Consider the following 4,661-nt stretch of genomic DNA (forward strand, 5'->3'; position numbering starts at 1 on the left):
GGATACAAAATGAATAATACAAACTTGGATCATGGTCATATGAATTTATAATCTGGCTAGTTATGCTGCGCTGAGTCTCTTCTGTCTTGTCTAACTCTTTGCTACTGCATAGAAGGTAGCCTGTCAGGCTCCTCTGTCCCTGGGATTCTCTAGGCAAGAATACTGGAGTAAGTTGCCATGCCCTCTGCCAGGGAATCTTCCCAACCCAGTGATCAAACCCACGTCTCTTGCATTGGCAGGTCGATTCTTTACCACTAGTGCCACCTGGGAAGCCCCGACCATGTGCTCATACAATGTAAGAAGCACCAAATTAGGAAAAATTCACCTGATGAGTGCTTATCCAGGCTTGGGAGACCAACAAGTTTCCAGGAGGAAGTGTGTGAATCTACTGTTGGGGAAGACTGGGTGAGTATAATTGAAGAACATTTTGGTGTAGGAAATAGGCAAAATGTTTAAAATTCTCCTCTCATTTTTGAGAAGATTAACTCCCAACTGAGATCTGGGAATTTAAAACTGATTCCCCACAAGATGCTCAGTCCATCAATCAAGAAGTATTTATGGTGCCAACGAATTTCCAAACATGATAAGCACAGGATAAAATCATGAATGAGACCAAATTTCTGCTGTTGGGAGCATATATTCAACTGGCAGCAACACAGGTGCAATGATGCATTTATATAACATAATCCAGTATCCCATTCAACTTCAGAAGCTCACATACCTTATTATTTGGCCACTTGATGCTCAGTGTCATGTGAGATGATAGGTATAGATCCTGTATTAATCTCAAAACATTCCGCCACCTTATTTCAGATTATATTTCCCTTGTCTATGATTCCCCACTCATTTCTCATATTTTTATTACAGCTCTTGGCATAATTAACTTTTATATCAGATTTATTTAATTTCTTGAGAAAAATTAACAACCATATACAATCATGTAATGACCACAACATCAGGACATAGAAATTTCCCCATTGCCCCAAAAAGTTCCCTTTTGCCTCTTCTCCATCTAGTCTCTTCCATACTCCCATCCCCTGCAACTGATCTGATTATTTTTCCTTTAGTTTCATCTTTTTCATACACTGTCAAGCCTTTAGTGTCTGGTACCTTTCATTTAGTACAATGCTTTTAAAGATATATTTTATTTATTCTTCTTGCCTCATTGCACTGATTGGGACTTCCAATACAAATTTGAATGGATGTGGTGATAGCACACATCCTTGATTTCTTCTCAATTTTAGGGGGAAAATATTCAGCATGTCAAATAAAGTAAAATATTAACTATGGTTATTTCAAGCTGAATCTTCCTTTTATTGTTTCCTCAGGAATCATTTCTATGGAGAATGTCTCACAACGGCTCGTTTTACATTGGGCGGTATCTCTTCTCCATCTTGATACATCAACACACTCCTCAGCTTCTGCACTCTGTGTACCACAGCCTTCTCACAGCTGGGATGCTCACATCTCTCAGGAAGCTCTCTGGGACTTATGAAACCATCTTTGGGCCTTTTCTCTTCCGTGGGGCCCTTCTTTAATCCAGGGGAAATGCATGCGTCTCTGATCTGTCATCAACTTGTTCACAGTGTTGTCATCATTCTTGCTGCCACCAAGACCATCTTACAGATACTGGTCAACCACATGACCCAACTTCCAGGATTCACTGAGCAGATTCTCTGGAGGGTCAATTTGAAGCATCACTCTTATGGCTTAAATGAAGGGAAAGCAATACCCAATCTTTTCCCAGAGGGAGGGAGGGCAAGAAAAGCACCACAAAAAGCAACAGTGTTCTCAGAAGACATTCTCTCTCCCAGTATCTTCAAACTCAGGCATTTTATTCCTTTGAGTGAATGGGCTGAAGCCAATAAAACTGAGTTTGGGTGGGACCTTTGCAAATCTTGCATAGAGGAGTCAAATGACATTTTTGAAAGGTCAGGATGTTTTCCTCTATTGCTTTATTTGTTTGGAGACTTCGGTTGACTCAGAAGCAAAACAGGTCTCATTATATAATGTGTTACAAGTAAATGTATTACAACTTCAATTTATGTTTTTCTGACCACATTACACTATTTCAGTTTGTTTTTCATACATGTTGGGCCAAAAGAACTATATTTGTGAATAAGGACAGCATATAAGGAACAGCTCTATGCATATACTCCTTTTAATCACTGCCATAAATCCCCATGATTTAGGAATTACTGAGAAATTGCTAAATAAAAAACTGCAAGTGAGATTATGTAAAACTAACAGAATTGCAAAGAGTAAATATTTAACAGCAAGGCAGAGAAGGATCCATAGACCTAAGACTTTTTTAAAAAGTAAAATCTTGCTTTGTAGTGAAATCTTTTTTTCACTCATTCAATGTGTTTAATAAATTCCATATAGGTACCAGAAAGAGTGTTAGGGAATGTAAGTGTTAATGGAGCTTCCATTCCCAAGAGAGAAAGAGGAAATAAACAAATAAATGAGCATGGTCATCTTGGGTAGTGATACACAAATAAAACTATGTGATAACCTAGAGGGGTGGGTTGGAGTAGGAGGCAGAGGAGGTTCAAGAAGAAGGGGATATATGCATATTTAAGGGCTTCCCAGGTGGCATAGAAGAAGGCAATGGCACCTCACTCCAGCACTCTTGCCTGGCAAATCCCATGGATGGTGGAGACTGCAGGTGGAGCCTGCAGTCCATGGGGTCGCTAGGAGTCAGACATGACTGAGCGACTTCACTTTCACTTTTCACTTTCATGCACTGGAGAAGGAAATGGCAACCCACTCCAGTGTTCTTGCCTGGAGAATCCCAGGGACGGGGGAGCCTGGTAGACTGCCGTCTCTGGGGTCACACAGAGCTGGACACGACTGAAGCGACTTAGCAGTGGGTGGCACAGTGGTAAGGAATCTTCAGGCAATACAGGAGACATAGGAGACATGGCTTCAATCCTTGGATCGGAAGATTCCCTGGAGTAGGAAAAGGCAACCCACTCCAGTATTCTTGACTAGAGAATCCAGTGGACAGAGGATACTGGTGGGCTACAGTCCATGGGGTCGCAAAGAGTCAGATATGACTGAGCATGCATGCATGTATACTTGAGGCTCATTCATATTATTCTATGGCAGTAGTCAATACAATATTGTAAAACAATTATCCTCCAATTAAAATTTTAAAAAATTAATTCTAAATGTAACAATTAATAAAAATAGCATCATTTTAAAAAATAGGGAAATATGATATTAGAGTGAGTGGGCATGAGGGTAGGGTATTTGGCTAGACTTGAAGGCCTCTCTAAGGAGGTGATATTTAAATTGAGACAAATGACAAGAAATAGCAAGTTTTGTAAAGATATGATGGCAGCTTGTCCTAGGCAGAGGGAACAGAGAGTGAAAGTGCCTTCAGGCAAGTATATACTTGGTAAACTCATAGATCAGACGCAAGGCCAGTGTGACTGTAGCATAATGAGAGGTGGAGCACAGTAGATGAAGAAGTCAGACAGGCAGGCAGCAGTCAGTTCATGTAGAATCTTGAAGGTGATGATCAGTCATTACATTTATTCTAAGTACAGCAGGGAGCCTTTTGGAGGGTTTTAAGCCAGGAACAGCGTGTTCTGATTAATGAACTTTATGGGTCATTCTCTCTGCTGTGCAGAGATTGACTTCTAAGGAACAAGAGTAGGGGTTGGAAGGCCAAGCAGAGGGTTGTGACCGTAGTTCAGGTTTGATATTACCGTGACATAGTAGGCAGTGAAGATGGACAGTGAAGTGGATGGACAGAAGTTGCTTGTTTTCTGGAACTAATTAAACTTTATTAAATGTAGTTCAGGAAGCAACAGTTAGAACTGGACATGGAACTGGTTCCAAATAGGAAAAGGAGTACGTCAAGGCTGTATATTGTCACCCTGCTTATTTAACTTCTATGCAGAGTACATCATGAGAAACGCTGGGCTGGAAGAAACACAAGCTGGAATCAAGATTGCTGGGAGAAATATCAATAACCTCAGATATGCAGATGACACCACCCTCATGGCAGAAAGTAAAGAGGAACTCAAAAGCCTCTTGATGAAAGTGAAAGTGGAGAGTGAAAAAGTTGGCTTAAAGCTCAACATTCACAAAACAAAGATCATGGCATCCGGTCCCACCACTTCATGGGAAATAGATGGGGAAACAGTGGAAACAGTGTCAGACTTTATTTTTTGGGGCTCCAAAATCACTGCAGATGGTGACTGCAGCCATGAAATTAAAACATGCTTACTCCTTGGAAGGAAAGTTATGACCAACCTAGATAGCATATTCAAAAGCAGAGACATTACTTTGCCAACAAAGGTGCGTCTAGTCAAGGCTATGGTTTTTCCTGTGGTCATGTATGGATGTGAGAGTTGGACTATAAAGAAAGCTGAGTGCCGAAGAATTGATGCTTTTGAGCTGTGGTGTTGGAGAAGACTCTTGAGAGTCCCTTGGACTGCAAGGAGATCCAACCAGTCCATTCTGAAGGAGACCAGCTCTGGGATTTCTTTGGAAGGAATGATGCTAAAGCTGAAACTCCAGTACTTTGGCCATCTCATGCGAAGAGTTGACTCATTGGAAAAGACTCTGATGCTGGGAGGGATTGGGGGCAGGAGGAGAAGGGGACGGCAGAGGATGAGATGGCTGGATGGCATCACTGACTCGATGGA

This window comes from Bison bison, unplaced genomic scaffold (genome assembly GCF_000754665.1).
Source record: "Bison bison bison isolate TAMUID 2011002044 unplaced genomic scaffold, Bison_UMD1.0 scf7180017863818, whole genome shotgun sequence".
Classification (NCBI taxonomy): Eukaryota; Metazoa; Chordata; class Mammalia; order Artiodactyla; family Bovidae; genus Bison; species Bison bison.